This window comes from Cryptomeria japonica, unplaced genomic scaffold, assembly GCF_030272615.1.
Source record: "Cryptomeria japonica unplaced genomic scaffold, Sugi_1.0 HiC_scaffold_108, whole genome shotgun sequence".
Taxonomy (NCBI): Eukaryota; Viridiplantae; Streptophyta; class Pinopsida; order Cupressales; family Cupressaceae; genus Cryptomeria; species Cryptomeria japonica.
Window position 1 is genome coordinate 397,970 of NW_026728930.1, and position 22,031 is coordinate 420,000.

The window sequence follows — 22,031 nt, forward strand, 5'->3', positions numbered from 1 at the left end:
CCTCGGAATGGTCCAAGCATCGGACGCGCTTGGGGCGACTACCAGTGACAACCCCTTATCCCGCGACGCGTCCGATACACAGATAGTTCCAAGGCGGCCGAGGAGCCTCACCGCATAGCAATCGGGGTGCGAGGCGAGGGATGCGGCAAGAAGGACCCAACGGCTAGACGGAAGAGGCTTCAGGGCCGCCTCGGAATGGTCCAAGCATCGGACGCGCTTGGGGCGACTACCAGTGACAACCCCTTATCCCGCGACGCGTCCGATACACAGATAGTTCCAAGGCGGCCGAGGAGCCTCACCGCATAGCAATCGGGGTGCGAGGCGAGGGATGCGGCGAGAAGGACCCAACGGCTAGACGGAAGAGGCTTCAGGTCCGCCTCGGAATGGTCCAAGCATCGGACGCGCTTGGGGCGACTACCAGTGACAACCCCTTATCCCGCGACGCGTCCGATACACAGATAGTTCCAAGGCGGCCGAGGAGCCTCACCGCATAGCAATCGGGGTGCGAGGCGAGGGATGCGGCGAGAAGGACCCAACGGCTAGACGGAAGAGGCTTCAGGGCCGCCTCGGAATGGTCCAAGCATCGGACGCGCTTGGGGCGACTACCAGTGACAACCCCTTATCCCGCGACGCGTCCGATACACAGATAGTTCCAAGGCGGCCGAGGAGCCTCACCGCATAGCAATCGGGGTGCGAGGCGAGGGATGCGGCGAGAAGGACCCAACGGCTAGACGGAAGAGGCTTCAGGGCCGCCTCGGAATGGTCCAAGCATCGGACGCGCTTGGGGCGACTACCAGTGACAACCCCTTATCCCGCGATGCGTCCGATACACAGATAGTTCCAAGGCGGCCGAGGAGCCTCACCGCATAGCAATCGGGGTGCGAGGCGAGGGATGCGGCGAGAAGGACCCAACGGCTAGACGGAAGAGGCTTCAGGGCCGCCTCGGAATGGTCCAAGCATCGGACGCGCTTGGGGCGACTACCAGTGACAACCCCTTATCCCGCGACGCGTCCGATACACAGATAGTTCCAAGGCGGCCGAGGAGCCTCACCGCATAGCAATCGGGGTGCGAGGCGAGGGATGCGGCGAGAAGGACCCAACGGCTAGACGGAAGAGGCTTCAGGGCCGCCTCGGAATGGTCCAAGCATCGGACGCGCTTGGGGCGACTACCAGTGACAACCCCTTATCCCGCGACGCGTCCGATACACAGATAGTTCCAAGGCGGCCGAGGAGCCTCACCGCATAGCAATCGGGGTGCGAGGCGAGGGATGCGGCGAGAAGGACCCAACGGCTAGACGGAAGAGGCTTCAGGGCCGCCTCGGAATGGTCCAAGCATCGGACGCGCTTGGGGCGACTACCAGTGACAACCCCTTATCCCGCGACGCGTCCGATACACAGATAGTTCCAAGGCGGCCGAGGAGCCTCACCGCATAGCAATCGGGGTGCGAGGCGAGGGATGCGGCGAGAAGGACCCAACGGCTAGACGGAAGAGGCTTCAGGGCCGCCTGGGAATGGTCCATGCATCGCACGCGCTTGGGGCGACTACCAGTGACAACCCCTTATCCCGCGACGCGTCCGATACACAGATAGTTCCAAGGCGGCCGAGGAGCCTCACCGCATAGCAATCGGGGTGCGAGGCGAGGGATGCGGCGAGAAGGACCCAACGGCTAGACGGAAGAGGCTTCAGGGCCGCCTCGGAATGGTCCAAGCATCGGACGCGCTTGGGGCGACTACCAGTGACAACCCCTTATCCCGCGACGCGTCCGATACACAGATAGTTCCAAGGTGGCCGAGGAGCCTCACCGCATAGCAATCGGGGTGCGAGTCGAGGGATGCGGCGAGAAGGACCCAACGGCTAGACGGAAGAGGCTTCAGGGCCGCCTCGGAATGGTCCAAGCATCGGACGCGCTTGGGGCGACTACCAGTGACAACCCCTTATCCCGCGATGCGTCTGATACACAGATAGTTCCAAGGCGGCCGAGGAGCCTCACCGCATAGCAATCGGGGTGCGAGGCAAGGGATGCGGCGAGAAGGACCCAACGGCTAGACGGAAGAGGCTTCAGGGCCGCCTCGGAATGGTCCAAGCATCGGACGCGCTTGGGGCGACTACCGTTGCCAACCCCTTATCCCGCGATGCGTCTGATACACAGATAGTTCCGAGGCGGCCGAGGAGCCTCACCGCATAGCAATCGGGTTGCGAGGCAGATTATTGGGAAGGGAACCCCCTGGGATGCGGCTCAAGCAGTGCCCAAAGGGACTGGAATGCGGAATCACATCGAGAGACCCAAATGCTATACGAGGGCTCAAATCGAATTATCGATTTGGCCACGACATGGACGCATCGGAACGACTACCTTTGCCGAACCACTCGCAATTGCATCCATACCGAAACCAATAGACATTTCCATTAGAGCCCTCGCATAGCATTCGGGAATCTCGCATGCCCCTCTAAATCGACCAATGCTGGCGCTCAACGAAAATCCGAGCGCTACCACCGTTCGAGCGCCAGCATTGGTCGAGTTAGAGGGGCACGGGGGAGAATGCTCCAGTCAACACCTCCCCTATATAAGTTATTTGTCCGATTCTCGCACAACCGTAGTCTGCCTCGTCGAATCAAACAACGGTCCCAGATTCCGACTTCCGTTCCGTAGAGACCCAAAAGCTAGATGGAGGCTCGCAAGAAAGAGAGTCGGCGCATAGCAATCGGGTTTCTCGAACGTTTAGGGACCGAGCTCACTTGCGGATAGGGCAAAATCCGCCAAGCAACCCAAAAGCTAGACGGGGGCTCGAATCGAATCGCCTAGGCGGCCACAACAACGACGTGTTGGATCGACTACCAGTGCCAAACCATTCAGCAAGACTAGTCTGTGTCGAGGCCGGATAGAGATTCTCAGAGAGCGCCCGTATAGCATTTAGGAGACCTGCCGCGTCCCTCACACTCGACAAATGGTGGTGCACGTTTATAAATCCGAGCGATCCCAACCCTTTCAAGCACCAACATCGGTCGAGATAGAGGGGCACGGAGGGGGCTGCGTGAGACAACACAGTCCCCTATATAAGTTATTTGTCCGATTCTCACACATCCGAAGAATGGTCATCAAATCGGACAACAGCCCAAACTTCCGACTTCCGTCCCAGAAAGCCCAAGAGCTATCTAAAACGTTCATGGCCGGAACTCGATCGCGGCTATACCAGTCCGCCAAGCAACCCAAAAGCTAGACTGGAGCTCTAGTCGAATCACCTCTGTGGCCATTGCAAGGACGTGTTGGAGCGACTACCATTGCCGAACCATTCCGCAGGTCGAGTCCATACCAAGGCCGCATAGAGATTCACGATGAGCTCCTGCATAGCAATCAGGAGACTTGCCGTGTCCATCACAATCGATAAATCCTGGTGCAAGATTTTTGCATCCGAGCGCTCCAACCAGTCGAGCACCAGCATCAATCGACATAAACGGGCACGGGGGGAGGATGCTCGAGAACACTACCTCCCCTATATAAGTTGTCACGGGGCTAGACCGGCCTGCTGCCCAAACAAGCTTTTTCCTTCCAAAGGAGGTCAAACCTCATGCGGCACTGGCAAACCTTACTCACGACTTCCATTGCGGACAAGTCCTTTCTTGTTTCCAGACTACGCCATACCCTTTTCAAGTGTCCACCACCTGACCACATTAACACACACCCATGCGGAATAGAAGTGCATGCCAACCCTCTCACGGGTTTCTTTCATCCTGATGCTCCTAGCACTCCCTTCAAGTCCCCGACTCTACTCTAGCACTGTCTTGTCGCACCATCCTTGCACCCCTGGTACAAGCTTACAGGTCTCCTCAATGCCTTCGTCTTCTTGAGTCCCCCATAAGACCCTGACTACTAACACTGACCCATCCGGAACTCCTTAAGTCCTCCGGCTCCAACTTTGCACACTCCCTGAGCATGCCCAGTACTCCCACAGCACTGGCGCCCCATGTTGGCCTCCCTCAGCTCCTCTGAACCCTCAAGCACCAAACATATCTCATGGGACGACTAGACTCCCTGAGCTAGCTTCCTGTTTGTCCATCTCCACACAATGAACACAACACTAGGGCAATAGATAGCTTTATTGTTATGAAGAGACGGCCCCTGGCTCGATCTACAAACAATTCCAACTCTGTCGTTGGTCACTACCCTGAATACTTCCCAAGCATCCAATTACAAGTTCCTGCCCCTAGATCAACGTCCACTCTTGAAACACCAGCACAGATACCACTGCACCTCGCCCCTGGCGTTAGCTTCTTAGATAGACTCCTGATCCACGAAGACCCTGTCTCCTTCGGAACTCAACCTGGCGCACCACTGACTCCCTCCCGAGCCTGCGACGGCTTACCCAGTACACAACTCAGAACTCCTTCCTGAACAAGGACTCCAAGTCACACTGCTTTGGGCCCTTGGCCTATGCCTACATGGCTTCACTGGTGAACCCGGTTCCCTGTACATCCTATGCACAATAACCAGCTCCATGCAAACACTCAGTCTAAGCCTCTCAGACTGACAAAACACCTTGCACTCCTACTTGGGCACCAAGCTCTTCGCTCCATGATCCAATCCAATGTCCTTGGTCGCTGAACTCTCCTTCAACTCGGCTGTGCTCCCAGAACAACTCGCCTACGGACCATGTCCCCTTTTCGGTCATGCAACTCGTCCATCTTTGTCACCCTCTTGGACTCGCCTCATGGCTCGGCTCAACATGAGCACACTTTCGGAACCCAGTCCCTACTGCCACATTTGACCCCCACTCTAGGGCCTTGAGATCCCAGACCTCAATGCAAATCCCACATCAGGTAACCTAGGTGCGTGCCCGGCACATCACCCCACTTGTTCCACAAGACACATGGACTTCCAGCTCTGCAACTCAACCCACATAGCTTGTCCAACTCTCAAGCTCCAACATTCCGATATAGATAGCCCCTTGCACGGCCATCCCCCTTACAAGATCTTGGGTACTCCATTTCCCCAACTGGGACAATCCATTGCCCGATCATCCTCCTCGCAAGAGCCTAGGTACTCCACTTCCCTAGTCCTCGGGTCATAGACAACTCCCCGGGAGTCATCCCCAACATTGGCTCAGTTACTCCGCTTCACTGAGATAGGGACCATGAGAATGCATCCACCAAGAAACCTCACCATCTAATGATAAGGCGGGGTTACTCTACTTCACCCCTAATGTCCATGTAGGACCTCTATCTCCCTGAGACTAGAGGGCAGGGTTACTCTTCTTCACCCCTAGGAGGAGGTGTCTACCGCAGACCACCTTGGTGCACTCCTGGCACTCGGCTATTCTTTCAACCGACCCCCATATATAAGTTTTTCGTCCAATTCTCACACAACTGTAGCTTGGCATTAACCCTTTGTCAATCACCACAACTTCCACCTGCTGAGAATAACAAGGGACTTACAACCCCAGAAGCCTACTGATCTCCCTGAGACAGCAGCCCCTTACATCCTCCCCCACTTAAAACAGGCGACGTCCTCGGCGCCGGACCATTCGACCCGAGTCTCGTCCTTCGCAACATTAGGACCTGTTGAAAGTGAACTTCGGATTCACTGTGCCCTGCACTTGTATCGTTTCTGTCCCTGACATACTTGATACTTGCCAGCATACCCCATACTGGACTTTCACTTGCATGAATCCCATCCATGGCTAACTCGCTTCGGCAACACTCTGAGTCCAACTCACTGCCTCCGCACTGATCTTGTGAAGACACACTCTTGCCTCCAACTGATCTCTGCTGCTAGTCCCTGACTCAACAACATATTGCAAGAACCCCGTTCTTGACTTCCACTGAGATGACTGTCCTTGTTTGAACATCTGTGAAACAACTCTGTGATATTCGGTTGCACCATGCCCCATACCGGCTTCTACATCTCCAAGACTCCACCGTTTGCACCGCAACACGACAGAACACCACAAACCATGCTCACCTCTCAACTCAGCCACTAGTGCCATCCTCGACGACACCTTTGTCTTCCAACTTCCACTGCTCCCGGATCCAATCCTAGCATCCACTGAAAGACATGCTTGCTACCAACCCTGTTGTGCAAGCCCCTGGTATCTGGCCCCCTTGAAGACACATACTCCACTGACCAAAACACCGAACTGACTTCCCAAGTCGCACATTCAACCTTCAGCTCTCAACTACCTTTCTGTAGTGCCATCCTGATTGCCTGTTGACTGACCCCGGTGCGCCCCGCGTCTTATCCTTGTCCCCAACAACTCAACTCAAGAACAACAACCAACATACTCCCATTGATCCACCTCTAGCTGCACGTGATCCTCCTGGTACTTGTCAACCACTTCCACCTCCTTGGTGTACTCTCGCAAACCCACACCTCATGAGTCCGCCTAGGTGCGCTTCCCTGAAGACACCCATCTTGCATTGCATCCCACACATTCGATCTTGTCTGCTTCAATCTGCTGTACTACTTTGTCTGACTGATGCACTGTCCACGGAACGCCCTGCGCCCTCGGTGCTGCAACCCAAAGAAACTACCAACATCATTCAGCCGACCAACCTCTCGTGCATAATGCCTCTGCAATCCACATCCAATGTGGGCAAGGTACTCTCTCCTTCCCTTGACTTTCTCTGTGACGGTCCCATCTTTGGTTCCCAACCTTCAGACCTAACTCGCCACAAGTCCATACCTCAGATCATGTCCCAGACACAATCCTACATCTTAGGTGCACTTCCCTAAAGACACCCAACTCTTGCATTACATCCTACACATTCAGTGAACTCACTTCCATCCATTGTGCCACTTTGCCTGACTGACGCACTGTCCACGGAACGCCCTGCGCCCTCGGTGCTGCAACCCAAAGAAGCCACCAACATTTGTAAGCTAGCCAACTTCTTGTGCCCGATGCCTTTGCAAACCACATCCAATGTGGGCAAGGTACTACCTCTTTCCCTTGACTTCCTTTGTGACTTGGCCCCTCACTGGCTTTCCACCATTGGACCTGCTTCGCCACCCAATTTGCACCTCGGATCATGTCCTGGACACAACCCTACACCACACTGGGAATGACCTTACGCCATCCACAGCCCAAATTGTTACACCTCAGGTCCATCCCCGATAAGACCTTACACCACACTGTACCATACAGCTCCATCTCGATTTCACCTCGGATCCGTCCTTGACAAGATCCTACACCACACTGCTCCTCGCAGCTCCTAACTCCTTTGACTGGTCTTAAATGCCACTGCCCTTGGACACTGCCATATCAAATCTTGCGGCCCTGCCGACTGCTTCCAGCACTGAACCCAGTTCAATACCGACTCACACCTTGCCTACTTCGCTCCACTCGAACTACTAAGGCACTTCCTGTGCAAGATTTTCCCAACCAAGAGATCCACTCCTGATCCCTTGTCGCTCCACTAGCATAGTCCCTTCCCGATGGAACTCGGCCCCAGGCACAAACTCCAACCAGCTGACTACCACTCATGGAACTCGACCACGGACTTCACCATCCTTATCCCTACCTGGATTGGCCTCACATTTTTAGTGACCACGCCCTGCTAGCCACCCTGGTCTACCTGTCCTTGACACTGCAAACCACAATCCGCCTTTGCAGTCTTCCTCTGACCACTTGATAGCCCAGCTACCTCAGCTCATCTAACTGGCCCTGCCAATTTTTATGCTCTGATACCAACTGTCACGGGGCTAGACCGGCCTGCTGCCCAAACAAGCTTTTTCCTTCCAAAGGAGGTCAAACCTCATGCGGCACTGGCAAACCTTACTCACGACTTCCATTGCGGACAAGTCCTTTCTTGTTTCCAGACTACGCCATACCCTTTTCAAGTGTCCACCACCTGACCACATTAACACACACCCATGCGGAATAGAAGTGCATGCCAACCCTCTCACGGGTTTCTTTCATCCTGATGCTCCTAGCACTCCCTTCAAGTCCCCGACTCTACTCTAGCACTGTCTTGTCGCACCATCCTTGCACCCCTGGTACAAGCTTACAGGTCTCCTCAATGCCTTCGTCTTCTTGAGTCCCCCATAAGACCCTGACTACTAACACTGACCCATCCGGAACTCCTTAAGTCCTCCGGCTCCAACTTTGCACACTCCCTGAGCATGCCCAGTACTCCCACAGCACTGGCGCCCCATGTTGGCCTCCCTCAGCTCCTCTGAACCCTCAAGCACCAAACATATCTCATGGGACGACTAGACTCCCTGAGCTAGCTTCCTGTTTGTCCATCTCCACACAATGAACACAACACTAGGGCAATAGATAGCTTTATTGTTATGAAGAGACGGCCCCTGGCTCGATCTACAAACAATTCCAACTCTGTCGTTGGTCACTACCCTGAATACTTCCCAAGCATCCAATTACAAGTTCCTGCCCCTAGATCAACGTCCACTCTTGAAACACCAGCACAGATACCACTGCACCTCGCCCCTGGCGTTAGCTTCTTAGATAGACTCCTGATCCACGAAGACCCTGTCTCCTTCGGAACTCAACCTGGCGCACCACTGACTCCCTCCCGAGCCTGCGACGGCTTACCCAGTACACAACTCAGAACTCCTTCCTGAACAAGGACTCCAAGTCACACTGCTTTGGGCCCTTGGCCTATGCCTACATGGCTTCACTGGTGAACCCGGTTCCCTGTACATCCTATGCACAATAACCAGCTCCATGCAAACACTCAGTCTAAGCCTCTCAGACTGACAAAACACCTTGCACTCCTACTTGGGCACCAAGCTCTTCGCTCCATGATCCAATCCAATGTCCTTGGTCGCTGAACTCTCCTTCAACTCGGCTGTGCTCCCAGAACAACTCGCCTACGGACCATGTCCCCTTTTCGGTCATGCAACTCGTCCATCTTTGTCACCCTCTTGGACTCGCCTCATGGCTCGGCTCAACATGAGCACACTTTCGGAACCCAGTCCCTACTGCCACATTTGACCCCCACTCTAGGGCCTTGAGATCCCAGACCTCAATGCAAATCCCACATCAGGTAACCTAGGTGCGTGCCCGGCACATCACCCCACTTGTTCCACAAGACACATGGACTTCCAGCTCTGCAACTCAACCCACATAGCTTGTCCAACTCTCAAGCTCCAACATTCCGATATAGATAGCCCCTTGCACGGCCATCCCCCTTACAAGATCTTGGGTACTCCATTTCCCCAACTGGGACAATCCATTGCCCGATCATCCTCCTCGCAAGAGCCTAGGTACTCCACTTCCCTAGTCCTCGGGTCATAGACAACTCCCCGGGAGTCATCCCCAACATTGGCTCAGTTACTCCGCTTCACTGAGATAGGGACCATGAGAATGCATCCACCAAGAAACCTCACCATCTAATGATAAGGCGGGGTTACTCTACTTCACCCCTAATGTCCATGTAGGACCTCTATCTCCCTGAGACTAGAGGGCAGGGTTACTCTTCTTCACCCCTAGGAGGAGGTGTCTACCGCAGACCACCTTGGTGCACTCCTGGCACTCGGCTATTCTTTCAACCGACCCCCATATATAAGTTTTTCGTCCAATTCTCACACAACTGTAGCTTGGCATTAACCCTTTGTCAATCACCACAACTTCCACCTGCTGAGAATAACAAGGGACTTACAACCCCAGAAGCCTACTGATCTCCCTGAGACAGCAGCCCCTTACATAAGTTATTTGTCCGATTCTCAAGCAGCCGAAGTCTGGTCATCGAATCGGGTCAAAGACCACAACTTCCGACTTTACCCACAATGCAAGTCATCGAATCGAACATCGGCCCCCGAGTCGGACTCCATGCGTATGTCAGGTCATCGGACCCAAATTCCGCCTTCCTGCGCATGGCGGGCCATCAATATCAACTCGGTCATCGGACCCAAACTCCGCCTTTCTGCGCATGGCACGCCTTCAAATCGGTCATCGGACCCAAATTCCGCCTTCCTGTGCATGGCGGGCCATCAACATCAACTCGGTCATCGGACCCAAATTCCGCCTTTCTGCGCATGGCACGCCATCAACTCGGTCATCGGACCCAAATTCCGCCTTCCTGCGCATGGCAGGTCATCGGACACAAATTCAGACCTCGCCAATATGCCTACGTATCGAATCGGTCATCGGACCCAACTTCCGACTTCATCCATACTGTAGGGTCTTTGAGGTTGGCGCGGTGCGCTCAACCCGGGGAGTCGACCCATCGAAGCATACACCTCCCCTATATAAGCTATTTGTCCGATTCCCACACCTGTGTAGTTTGCACCTCTGACCAGGACATCGACCCCAACTTCCGAACTCGACTGCAACGACGGCACCAGCGCCTTGGTGCGCACCTTGCGACGCACAGTCCCAACATTCGCCTTCCTGCACATGGCAGGTCATCGGACCCAAATTCCGACCTCGCGAGTATGCCTACATATCGAATCGGTCATCGGACACAACTTCCGACTTCATCCATACCGTAGGGTCTTTGAGGTTGGCGCGGTGCGCTCAACCCGGGGAGTCGACCCAACGAAGCATACACCTCCCCTATATAAGCTATTTGTCCGATTCCCACACCTGTGTAGTTTGCACCTCCGATCAGGACATCGACCCCAACTTCCGAACTCGCCTGCAACGACCGAACCAGCGCCTTGGTGCGCACCTTGCAACGCACAGTGCCAACATTCGCCTTCCTGCACATGGCAGGTCATCGGACCCAAATTCCGACCTCGCGAGTATGCCTACATATCGAATCGGTCATCGGACCCAACTTCCGACTTCATCCATACCGTAGGGTCTTTGAGGTTGGCGCGGTGCGCTCAACCCGGGGAGTCGACCCAACGAAGCATACACCTCCCCTATATAAGCTATTTGTCCGATTCCCACACCTGTGTAGCTTGCACCTCCGATCAGGACATCGACCCCAACTTCCGAACTCGACTAAAAAGACCGCACCAGCACCTTGGTGTGCACCTTGCAACGCACAGTGCCAACATTCGCCTTCCTGCACATGGCAGGTCATCGGACCCAAATTCCGACCTCATGAGCATACCTACTAATCGAATCGGTCATCGGACCCAACTTCCGACTTCATCCATACCGTAGGGTCTTTGAGGTTGGCGCGGTGCGCTCAACCTGGGGAGTCGACCCATCGAAGCATACACCTCCCCTATATAAGCTATTTGTCCGATTCCGACACCTGTGTAGTTTGCACCTCCGCTCAGGACATCGACCCCAACTTCCGAACTCGCCTGCAACGACCGAACCAGCGCCTTGGTGCGCACCAAAAGTGCGCACTTTTGGAGGGCACTTTTGTGCGCTCCAAAGGTGCGCACTTTTGGAGGGCACTTTTGTGCGCTCCAAAGGTGCGCACTTTTGGAGGGCACTTTTTGGAGGGCACTTTTGTGCGCTCCAAAGGTGCGCACTTTTGGAGGGCACTTTTTGGAGGGCACTTTTCTGCGCTCCAAAGGTGCGCACTTTTGGAGGGCACTTTTTGGAGGGCACTTTTCTGCGCTCCAAAGGTGCGCACTTTTGGAGGGCACTTTTTGGAGGGCACTTTTCTGCGCTCCAAAGGTGCGCACTTTTGGAGGGCACTTTTTGGAGGGCACTTTTCTGCGCTCCAAAGGTGCGCACTTTTGGAGGGCACTTTTGTGCACTCCAAAGGTGCACACTTTTGGAGGGCACTTTTTGGAGGGCACTTTTCTGCACTCCAAAGGTGCGCACTTTTGGAGGGCACTTTTTGGAGGGCACTTTTGTGCGCTCCAAAGGTGCGCACTTTTGGAGGGCACTTTTTGGAGGGCACTTTTGTGCGCTCCAAAGGTGCGCACTTTTGGAGGGCACTTTTGTGCACTCCAAAGGTGCGCACTTTTGGAGGGCACTTTTCCTGCGCTCCAAAGGTGCACACCTAGGTGAGCACCTTCGACCACACCTTGTAGCACACCAAACTCTGACTTTCGACTTCATCCGCAATGCAGGGTCTTTGAGGTTGGCGCAATGCGCACAACCAGGGGAGTCGACCCATCAAACCCAACACCTCCCCTATATAAGCTATTTGTCTGATTCTCATACATGCGTAGCCTGCAGGAGCAATTAGGACATCGACCCCAACTTTCGGCTTCTAAACGAAAACAAGGTCTTTGAGGTTGGTGTAATGCGAACAACTAGGGGAGTCAACCCATCAAACCCAACACCTCCCCTATATAAGCTATTTGTCTGATTCTCATACATGTGTAGTCTACAGGAGCAATTAGGACATCGACCCCAACTTTTGACTTCTTAACGAAAACAAGGTCTTTGAGGTTGACGTAATGCGCACAACCAGGGGAGTCGACCCATCAAACCCAACACCTCCCCTATATAAGCTATTTGTCCGATTCTCATACATGTGTAGCCTACAGGAGCCATTAGGACATTGACCCCAACTTTTGACTTCTTAACGAAAACAAGGTCTTTGAGGTTGGCGTAATGCGCACAACCAAGGGAGTTGACCCATCAAACCCAACACCTCCCCTATATAAGCTATTTGTCTGATTCTCATACATGTGTAGCCTGCAACAACGATTAGGACATCCACCCCAACTTCTGAATTCGTCTGCGTTGACCGCACCAAAGGTGCACGCCTTGGTGCTCACCAAAATCCGACTTCCGACTTCTTCTGCTATGCGGGGTCTTTGAGGTTGGCGCAGTGCGCACAACCAGGGGAGTCAACCCACCGAATGCAACACCTCCCCTATATAAGCTATTTGTCTGATTCTCATACATGCGTAGACTGCAGCAATGATTAGGACATCCACCCCAACTTTTGACTTCTTAAACAAGACAGGGTCTTTGAAGTTGGTGCAGTGCACACAACCAGGGGAGTCGACCCATCAAACGCAACACCTCCCCTATATAAAGCTATTTGTCCGATTCTCATACGTGTAGTCTGCAGCAGCGATTAGGACATCGACCCCAACTTCCGAATTCGTTTGCATTGACCGCACCAAAGGTGCACGCCTTGGTGTGCACCTTGGAGTGCACTTTGGTGCTCACCTCGGTGCACACTTTGGTGTGCACCTCGGTGTGCACCAAAGGTGCGCACCTTGGAGCGCACCAAAGGTGTACACTTTGGAGCGCACCACATAGGGTCTTTGAGAGGTTGGCGCAGTGCGCACACCAAGGTGGGTGTTGAGGTGCGTGCCGAGGTGGGTGGGTGCTAGGGTGCGCTCCATGGTGGGTGCCAGGGTGGGTGCGTGCTAGGGTGGATTCCAAAGAGGGTCATAGGGTGGGTGCCAAGGTGGGTTGGTGATATAGTGGGTTCAAAGGTGGGTACTAGGGTGGGTTCCAAGGTGGGTCACAAGTTGGGTGCCAGGATGCGTGGGTGTTAGGTTGGGTGCCAAGGTGGGCTCCTGCGTGGGTGGGTGCTAGGGTGGGTTTCAAGGTGGACGCGAGGGCGGGTGCCAAGGTGGGTAACAAGTTGGGTGTTAGGATGGGTGAGTGCTAGAGTGGGTGCCAAGGTGGGTGGGTGCTAAGGTGGATGCCAAGGTGGTTCACAGGGTGGGTGGGTTCTAGGGTGAGTTCCAAGGTGGGTCACAGGTTTAGTGCTAGGGTGCGTGTCAAGGCGGGTGTCGAGGTGCCTGGGTGCTAGGGTGTGGATGCCAATGTGGGTCATAGGGTGGGTACTAGGGTGGGCTGCAATGTGGGTGCCAAGGTGGGTAACATGCTCGGTTGGTTCTAAATTGGGTGTCAGGGTGGGTGTGCACCCACCTTGCCCGAGGTGGGTGCCAAGGTGCCAGTGTGGGTGGGTGCTAAGGTGGATGCCAAGGTGGGTGAGAAGGTGGGTGATAGGTTGAGTGGTAGGATGGGTGGGTGCCAAGATGGGTCACAGGGTGGGTGCAAGGGTGGGTAGGTGCTAGGGTTGGTGTCAGGGTGGGTGGGTGCTAGGTTGGGTTCCAAGGTGGGTGCGAGGGTGAGTGTCAAGGTGGGTCACAGGTTAGGTGCTAGGATGGGTGAGTGCTAGGGTGCAAAGGTGCCAGGGTGGGTGCTAGGATGGGTCGATGCTAGGGTGAGTGGCAAGGTGGGTCCACAAGTGTCAAGGTGGGTGCCGAGGTGGGTGCCAACTTGGGTTCCAAGGTGGGTGCCAAGTGGGCGACTGCTATGGTGGATGCCAAGGTGGGTCACGGGGTGGGTGCCAAGTTGCTAGGTTGTGTTCCAAGGTGGGTGCCAACGTGGCTGCTAGGGTGCGTGGGTTAAAGGGTGTGTCACAACGTGGGTGCCAGGATGGGTGCGCACCCACACTGGCCAAGACGGGTGCAAGGTTGGGTTCCAAGCCCGGTCACAGGCTGGGTGCTAGGATGGGTGGGTGCCAAGGTGGGCACCAGGGTGGGTGCACCCACCCTGGCCAAGGTGGGTCACGGGGTGGGTCCTAGGGTGGGTAACAGGGTGGGTACTAAGGTGCGTGCCAAGGTGGGTCATGGGGTGGGTGCCAAGGTGGGCACCAGGGTGGGTGTGCACCAACCCTAGCCAGGGTAGGTCACGGGGTGGTTGTCGGGGTGGGCGTCAAGGAGCCAAGGTGGGTGGCAAGTAGCCAAGTTGCGTGCCAAGGTGGGTGTCGGGGTGGGTGCCAAGGATCCAAGGTGGGTGCCAAGGAACCAAGGTGGGTGTCTGGGTGGGTGCCGAGGTGGGAGCCAGGGTGGGTCCCAAGGTGAGTGCAAAGGTGGGTGCCAGGGTCAAGGTGAGTGCCAATGTGGGTTCCAAGGTGCCAGGGTCAGGGTGAGTGCCAATGTGGGTTCAAAGGTGCTAAGTTGGGTGCGAGGTTGGGTGCGAGGGTGGGTGGGTGCCAAGGTGTGCTAGGTGGAAGCCCGGGTGGGTCGGCATCCCATGGGTGTCGAGTTGGGTGCCTGATGGGTGCTTCTTGTCAAGTTTTAGTCGTCGGGACTCATTTCGAGCCTTAGAGGTCGTTTCTTGTCCGGTTGCCCTGTCTTCGACCTGGGAACCCAATTTTGGTCCTCGGGTCCCATTTTTTTTTGTCTCGCATCCCACTTTTGGCCTGTGGCCTTTTCGGGGTCGATTCTCGTTTTGGGCATCAGAGCATGTTTCTTCTCCTAAAACCCAATATTTGTTTATTAAGTCTCGGAACACATTTTTGTTCTCGTGGACCCATCATGGGTCTTGGAACGCATTTGTGGTCCTTGGGTCCCATTTTGCATCCCGAAACTTGTGTTTTGGTGCTTGATCCCTATTTTGGGTGCCCACCTTGCACCAAGTGCGCACCCGGGGCAAACCGAGCGCCTTGGTGCACCGGGGCAAGATCGAGCGTGCACCCGAGGCGCCCCGAACATGCACCAAGGTGCACTCGGCCCACATGTGAGCGCAGGTCGTTGCGCCCGAGGTGGTGTGTGGGCACCGCGTTGCAGACGGGACACTGCACGCACACGACGCCCCGTCCAGGTGCACGCACGTAGGCCGGGCCGGGTGCACACCCGACGCCCTAGCAAGGTGCGCGCACCCGGGCAGGGCTCACACTTGGCGAACGGGGCGCACTTCGCGAGGGAGGGTGTGCACCTCGACGGGGGTGGGTGGCCGGGGTGGATTCGCACGTGGGTCGCGGTTTGCTAAGTACACACTGCGACAAGCTCATAACGGGTGCGATCATACCAGCGTTAGTGCACCGGATCCCATCAGAACTCCGCAGTTAAGCGCGCTTGGGCCGGAGTAGTACTGGGATGGGTGACCTCCCGGGAAGTCCCGGTGTTGCACCCTTTCTTAGTTTTTCGCCGGGCGTCGCAATGCTATTTGAATAAACCTTTTGCCCGTTTGCGTTCTCGTCGGGGCCGGGCCGGGCCGGGGTGCGCTGCCCGCACTACCGCGCGCGCGGGGGCGACACCGAGCGCGCACCCGAGGCGCCCCGAGCACACAGGCCACGGTGCAACCCGGGCGTTGTGCGCGCACCCCGGTGCGCCCGAGGTGCTGCGCGCGCACCCAGGTGAAATCGGTGTGCACCTCGGCCAGTGCGCGCTCGGTCGAGTCGCGCACGTTGGCCAAGGTGCACGGTGATGTTTCTTACTCTAAGGTTCCGCACCAGACGCCCGGGACAGGTGAGCGAAGCTGGGCGGGGCCGGGTGCGCAGCCGGGGCAGGTGCACGCAGCTGGAGAGAGCTTTGGAGCACACCAGAGGTGCGCACCTTGGAGCACACTTCGGAGCGCACCAATGATGCGCTCCATTCAAAAGTTTCCTGAAAAGGCAAAAAAAGTTGAGATTATAGAATTTCCCACTTGAGAGATTGTAAAAAAAAAAAATTTAAAATGAAGGAAACGCGGGTGCCAAGGTGTGCGCGCCCGGGTGCGCAGCCCAGCCAAGGTGTGCGCACCAAGGCGCCCACCCTGGCGAAGGTGCACGCAAGGTGCGCACCCGAGGCAAACCGGACAATTAACCCAACTTTCGACTTCGCGCGCACCTGCGCACCTTGGAGCGCACTTCGGAGCGCTCCTTGTTGCGCACCAATCTTGGGCACCTCGGAGTGCACCATGGCGCCCACCAAGGTGCGCACCCGGGGCAAACCGAGCTCCGACTTCGTGCGCACCTTGGAGCGCACGAAAGGTGCGCACCATGGCGCCCACCAAGGTGCGCAGCCCAGCCAAGGCGTGCGCATCAAGGTGCGCACCCTGGCGAAGGTGCGCACCCGGGGCAAACCGAGCTCCGACTTCGTGCGCACCTTGGAGCGCACAAAGGGTGCGCAACCCAGCCAAGGTGTGCGCACCCCGGGCAAACCGAGCTCCGAATCGTGCGCACCTTGGAGCACACTTCGGAGCCCTCCTTGGTGCGCACCGATGTTGCGCACCTCGGAGCGCACCCGGGGAAAACAATGCAATTAACCCGACTTTCGACTTCGTGGGCACCTCGGAGCGCTCTCGGGTTCGCACCTCGGAGCACACCGAGGTGCGCACCTTTGATGCGCTGCCTTCACCAATTTCCAGAAAAGGCAAGAAAACATTGAGAAGGTGTGCGCACCGAGGTGCCCACCCTGGCGAAGGTGCACGCGAGGTGCGCACCCGGGGCAAACCGGGCTCCGACTTCGTGCACGCCATGCTGCGCACCTTGGAGGGCCATGGTGCGCACCTTGGAGCACACTTCGGAGCGCTCAATGGTGCCCAACCCAGCCAAGGTGCCCACCGCGGCGAAGGTGCACGCGAGGTGCGCACCCGGGGCAAACCGGGCTCCGACTTCGTGCACGCCGCACCTTGGAGCACACTTCGGAGCGCTCCTTGGTGCGCACCAGGGCGCGCAACCCAGCCGAGGTGCCCACCCCGGCGAAGGTGCACGCGGGGTGCGCACCCGAGGCAAACCGGGCTCCGACTTCGTGCACGCCATGGTGCCCACCGCGGCGAAGGTGCACGCGAGGTGCGCACCCGGGGCAAACCGGGCTCCGACTTCGTGCACGCCGCACCTTGGAGCACACTTCGGAGCGCTCCTTGGTGCGCACCAGGGCGCGCAACCCAGCCGAGGTGCCCACCCCGGCGAAGGTGCACGCGAGGTGCGCACCCGGGGCAAACCGGGCTCCGACTTCGTGCACGCCATGGTGCCCACCGCGGCGAAGGTGCACGCGAGGTGCGCACCCGGGGCAAACCGGGCTCCGACTTCGTGCACGCCGCACCTTGGAGCACACTTCGGAGCGCTCCTTGGTGCGCACCATGGTGCCCACCAGGGCGCGCAACCCCGCCGAAGGTGCACGCGAGGTGCGCACCCGGGGCAAACCGGGCTCCGACTTCGTGCACGCCGCACCTTGGAGCACACTTCGGAGCGCTCCTTGGTGCGCACCAGGGCGCGCAACCCCGCCGAAGGTGCACGCGAGGTGCGCACCCGGGGCAAACCGGGCTCCGACTTCGTGCACGCCATGGTGCGCACCAGGGTGCCCACCGCGGCGAAGGTGCGCACCCGGGGCAAACCGGGCTCCGACTTCGTGCACGCCGCACCTTGGAGCACACTTCGGAGCGCTCCTTGGTGCGCACCAGGGCGCGCAACCCAGCCGAGGTGCCCACCCCGGCGAAGGTGCACGCGAGGTGCGCACCCGGGGCAAACCGGGCTCCGACTTCGTGCACGCCATGGTGCCCACCGCGGCGAAGGTGCGCACCCGGGGCAAACCGGGCTAGGACTTCGTGCACGCCGCACCTTGGAGCACACTTCGGAGCGCTCCTTGGTGCGCACCATGGTGTCCACCAGGCCGCGCAACCCAGCCAAGGTGTGCGCACCAAGGTGCACGCGAGGTGCGCACCCGGGGCAAACCGGGGTCCGGCTTCGTGCACGCCGCACCTTGGAGCACACATCGGGGCGCTCCCGGGTTCGCACCGGCGTTGCGCACCGTGGTGGGCACCTCGGAGCGCACCGTGGTGGGCACCTCGGAGCACACCAAGGTGGGCAGCGAGGTGCGCACCTTTGATGCGATGCCTTCACTAATTTCCATAAAAGGCAAAAGAAAACGAGATTTTAAAATTTCCGTTTTGAAAGATAGTGAGAAAAAGGGAATGCTGGTGCCATCTTGAGCCCGCCCTGGTGCGCAGCCCAGCCAAGGTGTGCGCACCAAGGTGCCCACCCTGGCGAAGGTGCGCGCCCGGGCAATTAACCCAACTTCCAACTTCGCGCGCGCCAGGGTGGGAGCGCACCCAACAACCGGGCCTGGGAAGAGCCAATGCGAGAAACCCCACCAAACGCTCTGACAAAAAAAGAGGGGGCGCTCCAGTAACCCCGCTTCGGAGCGCACCCTGGGCAAACCCAGCCAGGGTGCCCACCCCGGCCAAGGTGCAGGCGAGGTGCGCACCCGGGGCAAACCGGGCTCCGACAACGTGCACGCCGCACCTTGGAGCACACTTCGTAGCGCTCCCGGGTGCGCACCTCAGAGCACACCAAGGTGGGCAGCGAGGTGCGCACCTTTGATGCGCTGCCTTCACTAATTTCCAGAAAAGGCAAAAAAAAGAGGAGATTTTAAAATTTCCGTTTTGAAAGATAGTGAAAAAAACGGAACGCGGGTGCCATCTTGAGCCCGCCCGGGTGCACAGCCCAGGTAAGGTGCCCACCCTGGCAAAGGTGCGCACCCGGGCAATTAACCCTACTTCCGACTTCGTGCGCGCCAGGGTGGCAACCGGGCCTGGGAAGAGCCAATGCGAGAAACCCCACCAAACGCTCCGACAAAAAAAGAGGCGGCGCTCCAATAACCCCGCTTCGGAGCGCAGCCGGGGCAAACCCAGCCAAGGTGCCCACCCCGACGAAGGTGCACGCGAGGTGCGCACCCGGGGCAAACCGGGCTCCGACAACGTGCACGCAGCACCTTGGAGCACACTTCGAAGCACTCCCGGGTGCCCACCGGCGTTGCGCACCGTGGTGGGCAGCGAGGTGCGCACCTTTGATGCGCTGCCTTCACTAATTTCCAGAAAAGGCAAAAAAAAATGAGATTTTAAAATTTCCGTTTTGAAAGATAGTGAAAAAAACGGAACGCGGGTGCCATCTTGAGCCCGCCCTGGTGCGCAGCCCAGGCAAGGCATGCGCACCAAGGTGCCCACCCGCGGTGCACACCCGGGGCAAACCGGGCTCCGACTTCGTGCAGGCCGCACCTTGGAGCACACTTCGGAGCGCTCCTTGGTGCGCACCATGGTGCCCACCAGGGCGCACCCGGGGCAAACCGGGCTCCGACTTCGTGCACGCCGCACCTTGGAGCACACATCGGAGCGCTCCCAGGTTCGCACCAGCGTTGCGCACCTTTGATGCGCTGCCTTCACTAATTTCCAGAAAAGGCAAAAAAAAACGATATTTTAAAATTTCCGTTCTGAAAGATAGTGAAAAAAACGGAACGCGGGTGCCATCTTGAGCCCTTCCTGGTGCGCAGCCCAGGCAAGTTGTGCGCACCAAGGTGCCCACCCTGGCGGAGGTGCGCGCCCGGGGCAAACCGGGCTCCGACTTCGTGCACTGCATGGTGCCCACCAAGGCGCGCAACCCAGCCAAGGTGCCCACCGCAGCGAAGGTGCACGCGAGGTGCGCACCCGAGGTGCACACCCGGGGCAAACCGAGCTCCGACTTCGTGCACGCCGCACCTTGGAGCACACTTCAGAGCGCTCCTTGGTGCGCACCAGGGCGCGCAACCCAGCCAAGGTGCTCACCCCGGCGAAGGTGCACGCGAGGTGCGCACCCGGGGCAAGCCGGGCTCGGACTTCGTGCACGCCGCACCTTGGAGCACACATCGGAGCGCTCCCGGGTTCGCACCAGCATTGCGCACCTTTGATGCGCTGCCTTCACTAATTTCCAGAAAAGGCAAAAAAAAAAAAAAAACGAGATTTTAAAATTTCCGTTTTGAAAGATAGTGAAAAAAACGGAACGCGGGTGCCATCTTGAGCCCGCCCTGGTGTGCAGCCCAGGCAAGTTGTGCGCACCAAGGCACCCACCCTGGCCAAGGTGGGTCACGGGGTGGGTCCTAGGGTGGGTAACGGGGTGGGTACTAAGGTGCGTGCCAAGGTGGGTCATGGGGTGGGTGCCAAGGTGGGCACCAGGGTGGGTGTGCACCAACCCTAGCCAGGGTAGGTCACGGGGTGGTTGTCGGGGTGGGCGTCAAGGAGCCAAGGTGGGTGGCAAGTAGCCAAGTTGCGTGCCAAGGTGGGTGTCGGGGTGGGTGCCAAGGATCCAAGGTGGGTGCCAAGGAACCAAGGTGGGTGTCTGGGTGGGTGCCGAGGTGGGAGCCAGGGTGGGTCCCAAGGTGAGTGCAAAGGTGGGTGCCAGGGTCAAGGTGAGTGCCAATGTGGGTTCCAAGGTGCCAGGGTCAGGGTGAGTGCCAATGTGGGTTCAAAGGTGCTAAGTTGGGTGCGAGGTTGGGTGCGAGGGTGGGTGGGTGCCAAGGTGTGCTAGGTGGAAGCCCGGGTGGGTCGGCATCCCATGGGTGTCGAGTTGGGTGCCTGATGGGTGCTTCTTGTCAAGTTTTAGTCGTCGGGACTCATTTCGAGCCTTAGAGGTCGTTTCTTGTCCGGTTGCCCTGTCTTCGACCTGGGAACCCAATTTTGGTCCTCGGGTCCCATTTTTTTTTGTCTCGCATCCCACTTTTGGCCTGTGGCCTTTTCGGGGTCGATTCTCGTTTTGGGCATCAGAGCATGTTTCTTCTCCTAAAACCCAATATTTGTTTATTAAGTCTCGGAACACATTTTTGTTCTCGTGGACCCATCATGGGTCTTGGAACGCATTTGTGGTCCTTGGGTCCCATTTTGCATCCCGAAACTTGTGTTTTGGTGCTTGATCCCTATTTTGGGTGCCCACCTTGCACCAAGTGCGCACCCGGGGCAAACCGAGCGCCTTGGTGCACCGGGGCAAGATCGAGCGTGCACCCGAGGCGCCCCGAACATGCACCAAGGTGCACTCGGCCCACATGTGAGCGCAGGTCGTTGCGCCCGAGGTGGTGTGTGGGCACCGCGTTGCAGACGGGACACTGCACGCACACGACGCCCCGTCCAGGTGCACGCACGTAGGCCGGGCCGGGTGCACACCCGACGCCCTAGCAAGGTGCGCGCACCCGGGCAGGGCTCACACTTGGCGAACGGGGCGCACTTCGCGAGGGAGGGTGTGCACCTCGACGGGGGTGGGTGGCCGGGGTGGATTCGCACGTGGGTCGCGGTTTGCTAAGTACACACTGCGACAAGCTCATAACGGGTGCGATCATACCAGCGTTAGTGCACCGGATCCCATCAGAACTCCGCAGTTAAGCGCGCTTGGGCCGGAGTAGTACTGGGATGGGTGACCTCCCGGGAAGTCCCGGTGTTGCACCCTTTTTTAGTTTTTCGCCGGGCGTCGCAATGCTATTTGAATAAACCTTTTGCCCGTTTGCGTTCTCGTCGGGGCCGGGCCGGGCCGGGGTGCGCTGCCCGCACTACCGCGCGCGCGGGGGCGACACCGAGCGCGCACCCGAGGCGCCCCGAGCACACAGGCCACGGTGCAACCCGGGCGTTGTGCGCGCACCCCGGTGCGCCCGAGGTGCTGCGCGCGCACCCAGGTGAAATCGGTGTGCACCTCGGCCAGTGCGCGCTCGGTCGAGTCGCGCACGTTGGCCAAGGTGCACGGTGAT

At 57.8% G+C, this 22,031-nt stretch overlaps 2 non-coding genes across 2 annotated transcripts; both read left to right on the plus strand.

The window, feature by feature from the left end:
- Nucleotides 1-15,583: 15,583 nt before the first annotated feature.
- On the plus strand, nt 15,584-15,702 carry LOC131865328 (5S ribosomal RNA). Its single transcript, XR_009364056.1, has one exon. It is a non-coding gene; the product is annotated as a 5S ribosomal RNA (ribosomal RNA).
- Nucleotides 15,703-21,617: 5,915 nt separating this feature from the next.
- LOC131865329 (5S ribosomal RNA) lies at nt 21,618-21,736 on the plus strand. The gene has a single exon (XR_009364057.1). It is a non-coding gene; the product is annotated as a 5S ribosomal RNA (ribosomal RNA).
- The last annotated feature ends 295 nt before the right edge of the window (nt 21,737-22,031 follow it).